General features: G+C 34.0%; 1 protein-coding gene across 1 annotated transcript in view; it reads right to left on the bottom strand.

Annotated features, from left to right (window-relative positions):
• LOC118738684 (chitin synthase chs-2-like) overlaps positions 1 to 7,875 on the bottom strand; it is a gene marked incomplete in the record, with an annotated part of 118,433 nt that extends 110,558 nt beyond the window's left edge. Inside the window, 1 exon segment of the mRNA XM_036469596.1 lies at positions 7,870 to 7,875.
• Between the last annotated feature and the right edge of the window lie 3,070 nt (positions 7,876 to 10,945).

The raw sequence follows: 10,945 nt of genomic DNA on the forward strand, positions 1-10,945 counted from the left end.
TATTCTTATCAGGTAGCAAGAGTATAAAAACATAAAATTACCTTATAAATTAAAAGCATAAGTATCACATGTATGCGTAGTCCAATTCACGAAATCATTTCATCGATCTGAGTAAAAACTAAGTGCAGGGGGGGGAGGTGTTTTGCGGGAAATTTTGCGCCTTATTCTAATTACCTTAAACGAGCAATTTTTGTGTATATGTATATGTATCCATAAGTTTCTCGGCAACGGCTCTAACGTAGCAAAATGAGAAATCGTTTAAAAAAGACTTTCGAAGTTGTATTTCTTCCAGTTGTCAAAAACTTTTTATTTGTCACGGGGAAAATACCGTACAAATTATTTGTATCGTGCGAATATCTATAGAAATTATCAGGGTTTGAAAAACTGTTAGCACAGCGACAACAGCCAAGCATTTGCTTTTTTATAAATTGTTGTTGCTTTGCTAGCCGGCAATTACAAGTATCTGATGAAGATCTTGCAGAAGCTATGAGCTTAACCGACGACGCTTTAAAGGAATTTGAAGAAATGCGACAAGATGCAGAAAAAAACTTTCATTTGCTTTTCGAACACGTAGAAGAAGTATGCACCAACCTAGGTACAGAAATCAAAGTACCGCGATACAGCAGTCGCCACAAGAATCGCTTTAAGGCCTGTATGCAGTTCTCAAGAAAAGCTAAAATTCCATACAAAATGACGTACAAGAAATGGCTAAGAAATTTTCTTGAGTCAAATTTCCTTCAGACAGTACGCAGTTCTTAAGCAATTTGCTACGCTTTTTACTACGGTTTTCTAAAGTTTTTTGTGAAAAAAGAGCACAAGGCAACCCAGGTTTGCAACAGAAATATATGCCCGTTCCATTATTTCTTGAGGAAAGAGTGAGGCAACAAGCTGCGAAGTATCAAAAATGTCAAAATTCCTTGGATACACACACGAAATAATGGCAAATTTTTCTTGACCGATTTCTTGGGAGCTGCATACCAGCCTTTAATGTGAAAACCGGAGACGCCGAGGCATACTATCGCATTGCTTTTTACATTCCCTTCCTTGATACATATATTGCTCATTTGAAAAGCCGGTTCCTAAACCATAAATCAGTTTTAAATAATTTTAGTGTTTTGTTTCCAAAGTATGATTTTAACGAAAAAAAAGTGAAGAATTGTTTGCTTTCTATGAAAAAGTAATCGACTGCTCGAAACAAAACTTTCTTCTGGAGGTAAAAATGTGGAAAAAACGAGTTTCACACGAACATTTTCGAAATGCTCTCGAAGCATTACAAGTAGGTAATACAACGTCTTTTGGGAAGGTTTTTAAGATCTTACTTATATTGGCACTTTTGCCCGTTTCAATAGCCACACCTGAACGCTTTTCATGCCTGAATAGAATTAAAACCTACTTGAGAAATACAACATGTCAAGAAAGGCTCAACGGTCTAGCATCTATGAATATTCACAAAGATATACATTTTTCAGTTGACGAAGTTCCAGAAGAATTTTTCAAAAAACCACGAAAAATTTGAAAATTCTTCGTTTCATTGATTTATAAGTAAAAAGAAAAATTTAATGTGTTTAAAATTATCAAAATGTTTTATAAATAAATAGAAAAATTGAATATATGATTTTAAAAATTCGTGTTTGAAACTTTATTACGCATACTTTCTTCTAAAGAGCCTTTTTTCTAGACCCATATTAGTGAAATATTATTCTTTGACTTGAGGGGGGGGGGGGTTAACTCCTTGCTATCATCCTCACATATGTTCATCAGAGTATACCAACGAAGGACGAGTTAATACAAGGAGATAGCGAGAGCACAAAACGACTCTAGAAATTACACGCACAATGACAAACATGAAAAAATGTACAACAAACACATAATTTTTGACAATCAGTACAGTTCGCATTTATATCAACGAGCAGCTTAATAAGGCTAGTTTTCACTATGTAAAATTCAGTGGGATTTGTCGTCAAATAAGTGGAAACGCATTGTCAAGTGGGACTAGAAAGCGGTATATCGATTGATTTCGATCAGGATAGGTCTTTAGTCGGGTACGTGCCCTGCTAAATCGGCTATCTGTCAGTTTTTGGCCCATAATATTATCGGTAAAGGTATAGATAAAGGAGATAAAGTTGTGTCAAAATATGTCGGCAAGTTTTGGCGTCAAAATATGACATAGTGAAAACCAGTCTATAGATTTGTTTTCATTTGTACTACATATCGTCGCCTGGGTAAAAGATTGTCGTATGTTACGCACGTATGTATGACGCTTACGACAATATTTTACCCAGGCGACGATATGTGCATATGTACGCACACATATGTACATACACAAACATATGTACATACATACAAATATATATACAACCATTCAAACATATGTACATACATGAAAACATTGCTGTCCATAAGTACATACATATGCCCATCAGTACATCAACGAAGCCCGTTTGCTTCATCATAAATATATTCATACAAACATATGTACATACATATGTACGAATGGATGTAGTTACGCGAAGCACGCTTGCATCATTTATACATATATTGCTTGGTAGCGGCAGAGCTGAAATGCGCAATGAGTTCGTTCATACATTCATATATATGTATACATACATAAATACGTGCATTCAAACATACATATACATATGCAGGCTCTCGTGCCCGTCATACGTCGCATTATTTCTTTTTTCCCCTTCCCTATACTACCTATATCTTCCTTCTCACTCATGTAACGTTTTCAGTTTTAAAAATTTCACTCTCCATTTTTGCGATACCGCCGCCTAAGAACTTCTACTTTTTCGCGAAGTTTGCGTCCGTAGGAAACGAAAAAAAACTTATATCGCACGCTTTCCTTTTGTTTTCACTATTACACCTTGCCACTGCACACTTCATTTTGCTTTGCAATGTCTCAATAATTGTTTAAAACCACCCAGAAATATTAACGCACAAATATTAAAATTGTTATTTGGTTTTTTCAAATGCTTACAATCAACAATTGCACCAAGATGACGTCACGCACACAGCTAATTCTGTCAAAATCACAAAGAGCGGATTAGCGGTACCGGGATGGGCGCAATCTCTGTTTCTCTCAATCGTGACTTACTGGCAAACAGTGTTGCCAAACATGGGCTTTTCCTACCAAAACTGGTTGGTTGCTTTGCATTTGGTACGTTGGTAGGCTTGGTGGAATTTTGGTAGGTTCCGTAATAGTTATTTGTGAAAAATAGAAAATAAGTATTTCCAAACTTTCTAGCAACCTTTTTTGCACAAATATTTCACCGGTGCGTTCGTATAACGGTGGCCGCAAACATGTTAATAAACCTGATTTCTAAGTACAAACGTATACCCTGGACCAAGAAAAGTCTGCCAATTGGCTCGTACCCAACCATATTCCAGGCGGAGGTCTTCACAATCGAAGTCTGTGTTCGCGAATGTCATCGTAGAAGGCAAATCAGGCCAGGATATATATTATATCAGATATCTAGGCAGCGTTAAAGCCCTTAGGACCGGTTGCTCAAAGCCTGGTTGACACTAATACCCGGTTAAACATCGTTATCGAGGTTACCGACACCGTGTTATATGCATTGAGTCGAAAACGTTGATAACGATAATAACCGATGATTAGTGTCGACCAGGCTTTGAGCAACCGGCCCTTAGACTCTTCTAAAACGACATCAAGGCTTGAGATCTCTTGAACCACCTGGGAGCCCACAATAGCGTAACGCAGTGGTGGGTTCCGGGACATGAAAAGTTTGAAGGTACCGAAAGGGCTGACTGTCTCGCAAAACGTAGAGACAAAGTACCGCTTGCATGGTCCCGAGCTATTCTGTGCTACATCTAAAGGGTACACTGCAGAACTACTTAGGAGCTAGCTGGGAATAATCTGAGATTACTGCCTACTGGCGGAAGTAAAAGGGAATACGACAATCAATTCATAACTCCTTCCAGGGAGAACTCCGAAGTACCATTTGAATTATATGGGTCTTTCTGTAGAGACCGACTGTAGGTTTTGTGGGCTGGTGGAGGAAACCCAGTATATTCTATATGCCTTCCCAAGAAGCATGAATCGTAAATTGATACACCTCGGAGAAAAATTGTCTTCTCCATCTAAAAGTTGGAACATGGCATCATCCAAGCGCTTAGCTTTTTAAATAGCCTAAGATTGGAGTGATTACAATTAATATATTAACTTAGATCGCAGCGGGAGTATCTCCGAAGTAATTATAATAATAATATCGTCACTAGACACGAGTAAAGACGGGCGGTTGTGGCGCAGAAAAAGGACGCGTGAAAAAAATTTACGAAAAGACACTTGAAAAAACTTCGGCGAAGAAAGACGTGTAAACATGGATTCAACATCATTCCGGAAAGACCCTTTGGGGAATTCGTATACCGTTACTCGTAAACATAGTTCCCCGTCAAAGAGGTTAACGCGTTTTTCTTTGCCGTCACCTATGTTAAGAGTCTTTCTTCGCCGAAGTTTTTTTACGCGTCTTTTTTCGCGTCTTTATTCGTATCTAGTGACGATATGTGCTATGTATGTGCAAAGAGACATACATTTGGATAAGTCTGTACAGTAAAATGAATTGTTATACGCAGTTAATTTGTTTTTATTGTTTATATTATCTATATTTTTAATAAACTTGACATTGAAAAATTATATTAAACACTCAAAGAAATGTTTGGTAGGTTTTGGTTGGTTATGGTAGGAAATTTTGGTAGGAAAAAAAATTTGACTGTGGCAACACTGCTGGTAAACAAGAAAACAGTACAAAACTCCACGTCACACGGAGCAGACGTGTAATCAATGTTTGTATTTAGTGTTTAATTATTGTAATGTAAATTGTTATATTATATGTTTATATCGTCGTTTAAAGTACAAACCCGCGTATCAACAAAATGCCAAACCGCGTATCAAGGTAATGCAAAACCGCGTATGTAAGGTTGCATACATTTTTTTCTAGAGAGTAAAAACACTCATATTTCAAAATGGTTCTCTTTTTTATAAAGCAATCGCATTTCTTGCTAGTAGGTATTTCAGGGCGAATGGATAAGAATTGCTCCAAGAGCTTGTGTGAGCAAATCCAATTTTTGGCGATATGTATTTTATGTTTTTGTTGTCAATAGTTGCCCTGAAGACGGTTACCGCGGCGTAACCGAAATATATTGGAAAAAATTAAAATCATTTAAGGTATTCACAGTTTACTTTTAAAGTTAAAAAAAGGTAACTTGTAACTAGATAATGGTGTTATCTCTAATTAGCATGGGAACCAACAACAAACAAAGTTACCACATGGTAAAATGTTTTAAAGTTACCAGGTGGCAAAATTAACACAGTAGATAATATAGAACTGTGAGTACCCTAATTGTGTTTTAATTAAAAAAAATTCTAAAACCATTTGACCTCGAGCCAGCACAATTAACAAATTATGAATTAACCCATAATTAGGCGCATGGGGTCAAGTTGAAAACAAATGTCTTGGAGTGCTTGGAGTGTGCTTGCTCTCTTTCTAGCTTTCTAACTCGACGCGGGGTACGTAAATAAGGCACTGCCAGAACTTCGGCGTGTACGCATGTGTCGCTACTCTTTTAAGTCCTGGCCCCATGCCACCACTTACGGAACATTTTTTGGCGGATGTAAGTTTTTATTTTACAACGCTTTTATCAATTTCCAATGTTGTTTTTCCAGTAGGGTGGTCCAAAAATGTCTGTGAAAATATAAAGTCAGAATTTGTATGCTCTCACCCCATAGGATTGTTCTATACCGAAAAAATATACCCTTATTTTTTTATTTTGAAATGAAAAAATATTTAGAGGTCGCTCAAAGCGCCCAAAGTTTTCCATGTATTTTACATGGAAACAACTTTTCGTGGAAATGGTATGCAAGAAAAAAATATCAATATTTTTCTACCAGAAAACTCTGCTTATCGTCAGGAGGTTCCCAATAATAATACCCAATTGTTTATGTAAACATTTATCATCGCAACTATAATTTAAGGGTCCGCCAAAAACTCACAAAAACCCCGAAAAATGCAATGGGGCGCCAATAAAAAATCGTTTATATTAAAAAATGGTTAAATAAGCAATTGGGTACTATTATTGAAAGTCTCCTGAAGAGAACCAGAGTTTTTCGATCGAAAAATATTGATTTTCAAGAATTCTATACCATTTCAACGAAAAATTTTATTTTTCCCATATAAATATACATGAAAAACTTTAGGCACTTTGAGCGACCTCTAAATATTTTTTGATTTCAAAATAAAAAAATAAGGGTATACCTGTTTTCGATATAGAACAATCCTAGGGGGTGAGAGCGGTAAAATTCCTACTTTACTATTTTTGAACCACCCTAGTGTCCAGACACCACTTTTAGCTATAATTATAGATTACAATCAAAATTCCTATACAAAAGTATAGACATCAACCTCGACGGTAGGCCTTGCCGGAAGTAGTTAAATATTGCGCCTAAAAATATGCACCACATACGCTACAGTGGAAATGGACGACAAGCCATTTCTTTAAATGAAATCAATTGGTGCTCGTATGTATGGGCCTGTTCGGGGTACGTAATAAAATACTGTTGCAACTTGTCAACTAATAAAACGTTGCGGTAAATTCACAACGAACGTGATACTTTAATAATTCGCGCAACAGTGCGGTTGTGATTGCATCTCGATCAAGCCCTATGTATGTACATATGCATTGAGTTTAGCTTGCATATGCACAAAATAAACCACACAAATATTTGCGCAAATACCAACTTTTACAAATAAGAATCTTATTTGTACTAATTTGCATTTGTGCAAATATTTGTGTGGTGTATTTTGCGCAATGGTATTCTGTTCTCTTTTCAATGCAAGTTAAATTATTTTAATATCTGTTGCTAAATTTTATAGAGAAAAGACTAAAAAGTAGAAAATAAATAAAATAAAAAAAGTTTTAATATACCATGCTTCTGTAAATGGACTTAAAAGTAGAAAATAATATTTCTCAGTTCCATAGAATTTGTTTTGATAACGTTTGATTTTTAAGTTTTAGCAAAAGTCATTATAAAGAATTTGTAAGATTGAAAATGAAAAGCGGGGCGCATGTAATAGACTTGAATTGATATGAAAAGTAATATATGTATGTATGCATGTGGGTATATTAATAACGGCCGCTTAAAGTCGATCTCAAATTTGTACTTTCGCTGTAGAAATTTTAGGTCTATGTTATGTAGTTTGACTATTGTCAATTAAATCTAATGCTTTGTATTGCATGATTCCTCGCCGCAATAAGTTAATATTGCGCCTATGCACTACATATGCTACAGCGGAAATGGACGACACGCCATTTCTTTAAATGAAATTAATTGGTGCTCGTATGTAGTATGTACATACATATGTATATGCATGTGTGTGCACCAATCTATTAATATCGTTGAATTATTTTAATATCTACACTCTAAAAAGTGCATGTAAAACTACTACTGAAAAGTGTTTATTTTTCAACCAGAATCTGTTCAAGTGAACGCACAAGATGTTCAAGATTTGATTTTGAATATGAGTTGTTTAAAATATACAAGTGAAATGTTTAAAATTACAAACATTTTGAAAGTAAAAATATATTTTTTACAAATAATAAATACTAAGTGCCAGGGGCGCACGCAGGAATATATTTTTGGGGGGAAAGGGTTTATACTTCTAAATATATATCATCAGCAAATACTGAAAATTCGGTCTTTAAAATACATTTATGAAAGTTTTATTTACAGTATGAAATAAATAAATAAACTTTTTAAAGTATCATCAATTGCATTTTATTTACATAAAATTTTCAAAGAACTCGGACATTTTTAACCGGGTTCAAAAAAGGGGAGGTTATCAATTCTTCGGAGTATTTTTACTTCTTTTATTTATTCCACCGCATAACTTTGCACCGCGTGAACCGATTCCAATAATTATTTTTTTTACCGGAAAGATGGTACCTTAAGGGTCGTCTCGTAATTTGGTTTAGATCCGATCATTAAATCATGAAAAAATTAACGGTTAAAGATGCACTCAACTTTCAAAAGTAATACAAAATTTTACAAAATAATTTTAATATAAATAAATTAAATAATTTCACGAAATTTTTACACTTTTTTATTAATTTTCGTCGATTTCTGGTTTCTCATTTTTTAATAATTCAAATAACGAGAATTTAACTGAACTTGTATTTTTATCATGTAGCTCATTTTGGTTGGAACGAATTCGAAGTTAGCAAATTAAATCTTCGAATGCTTATTAAGTACATATCAGTGGTAAACTTTTTTAGGCTGTAAAGTGTAAAAAGCAACAGTAGGTGAGTATGCATTGCATATTTTTAGGACAATGTTTTCATTCGCAGTTAAACTTTAAAGAGCTCTCAAGAAAAAAAGAAAAATTCTTACAAAATGACGCACAAGAAATGGAAAAGAAAATTTTTTCTTTCAAAATTTCTTATATCATAATAAATTTAGCCCCAAAACCCACCCCTTGTGTGCGCTACGTGACAAATTTGATATGTAAAAGTAAACAGACATTGTTTAATTTTGCACACACTAGGAGAGGAAACTGGTTACCTCTCTTTATATGCGTAAATTTAAACGAAAATTTTTTAGAGGAAATTTTAAACATTTTATGTGTAAACTGTGAAAATGTGAACAATAAATGTTTAAAACTCAAAAAACAAATTTGAAATTTGTTCTATGCCACACATATGATAAGTAAAAGTAAGCAAGCAGTGTTTAAATTTGCATTCATTAAGAGAGGAAACTGGTTACTTATCTTAATATGCGCAAATTTAAACAAAATTTTTTAGAGTGTTTTGCAAAATACAGACAAGACTAAAAAGTAGAAAATAAATAAAACAAAAAAAAACTTTTATAAATGGACTAAAAAGTATAAAATAACATTTCACAGTCCCACAGAATTTGTTTTGATAACTTTTGATTTTGAAATTTTAGCAAAAGTCATTATAAACAATTTATGTGATTGAAAATGAAAAGCGTGGGGCGCATGTAATAGACTTGAATTGATATGAGAAGTAATATATGTATGTATGTACATACGGGGGTATATGAATAAAGATCGCTTAAAATATAACTATGCCAAACCCCTTCTGCTCCATTTATTGAGTTGTGGGAGTGGTCGGTATTGTGCACTTCTAACATTTCTTCAAATAATACATTAATTAGACACGCACATATTTTGTCTGCAATTTCGATCACCATTGAACACTGCACTTCACTCTCGTTTCGACTTTTTTTAAAGCGTTTTTACAGCTATCTAGTGGTTTAAGACTTCTTGAGGGCAATTGATTTATAAAAAAAATATGCACAATTCGATCCCTAACTACATACATATATATTTTTGTAAAGAACTCCCGTTTGCTTTAAATTTGTAAAATTACAATTATTTTTTATTTTGTTTACATCTGTCAATTGTTACAAATAAAGACAAGCCTAAGAGTTGTCAAATATAAATATTTTTATATTTATTCATTAAAATAATAATTTATTTAATTAATACTTTATTAAAACACAAATTTGAAGTCCAAATACATTTGTAAAACTATTTATCACAAAATGTTATTAATTGTTTGCAAGCGTACTACAGTTTTAATGCCTTTTTGAGAACAAGTAAGGGAATATGTATAGATATCAGGGATGTTGCGAATATTTGCATTCGCGTTCGTTATGCGAATGATTCGCATCATTTTACATATTCGCATTCGACATTCGCATTCGTAACAAATGATACGAATGTTTTGCGAATGCGAATGTGTACATGGGCAGAGAGTCCACTCTAATCTTGTTGAAATGGCTCTAAGTCTGTCTAACCAGGGTGCGGACAATAACCGGTGTGGAGGCCAGGGTTACCACTGAAATTTCTTTCTTTCCTACCAAGAGCTGTTTCAAAAACCTACCAAAATGGATTCTTTCCTACCATTTATTTTAATCAAGAAACCGGCGTTTGACAGCATCAAATACATTTATTTTTGCGAATTTTTTACTTAAAATGATATTTCCAGATAAACAAAAAGTTCAGGATAATAACTATATTATATACAGGGTGTCCCAGAAGTAACCTGCCAAACTTTAGGGGAGGGTAGGTGGGGGGGGTGAGCTCTCTGATAAACACAAAATTTTCAGGTAAAAGTGTTAACGTTATTGAAATATTTAAATTTTTTTTAATTACAAAAAAAATCGTGCCTTTTCATGTATTTTCTTTAACTGCATCTACAAGCCAGGCTATACATACTTAGTAAATTATTTAAGTAAAATACTTCCAGATAGTTGCTTCTCCATACTCAAATGCAATGTAGTTAAAATATATTAAGGAACCATCATAAAATTAGGACTATTTTGGGACTTTTAACTTTTTGATATTTTCTTCCCCAAATTTGACTATCTCTGGTGAAAAAAAAAATGTACCGAGCTGTAACTTTACATTACATAAAAAAATGCTCATTTAACCCTCATCCTGTACTTTGGGCAAATTTTGCCCAGTCGTATATTTAAGGTCGGTTATTTCGAGTATTTCCATAATATCAATGTGAAACTTTTTAACAATAATTTATTTGCCGATATATAGCTGTATTGCGAAAATAAAAATTGTACGCTACCTAGGGCAACCCCTACAAAAAAAAATAACTAATCCTGTATTTTGGGTAAATTTTGCCCAATGTAATTTGTAATGATTTTGTGCATACAAAACAGCAAGAGCCGCATAAAACGATCGTGTTTTTCCGAAATTCCAAGATAAAATCTGACATTGGTTTTTTCGATTTCCAGTTCGGGAAATTCCGCCTAAAATTTTAATGAGTAGTGTATAACAGACGACACGCGACAGTGTGATTTTGTTCTTCGTAAGAGCCTAGTCGCTGTGTTTCGCGAAGTGTTATACTTAGTAAAGGGAAAGTATATTTCAAAAGGGTAACTAGGTATATA

Source organism: Rhagoletis pomonella, unplaced genomic scaffold (genome assembly GCF_013731165.1).
Source record: "Rhagoletis pomonella isolate Grant_MI unplaced genomic scaffold, Rhpom_1.0 Rhpom_scaffold_00005, whole genome shotgun sequence".
NCBI classification, from domain to species: Eukaryota; Metazoa; Arthropoda; class Insecta; order Diptera; family Tephritidae; genus Rhagoletis; species Rhagoletis pomonella.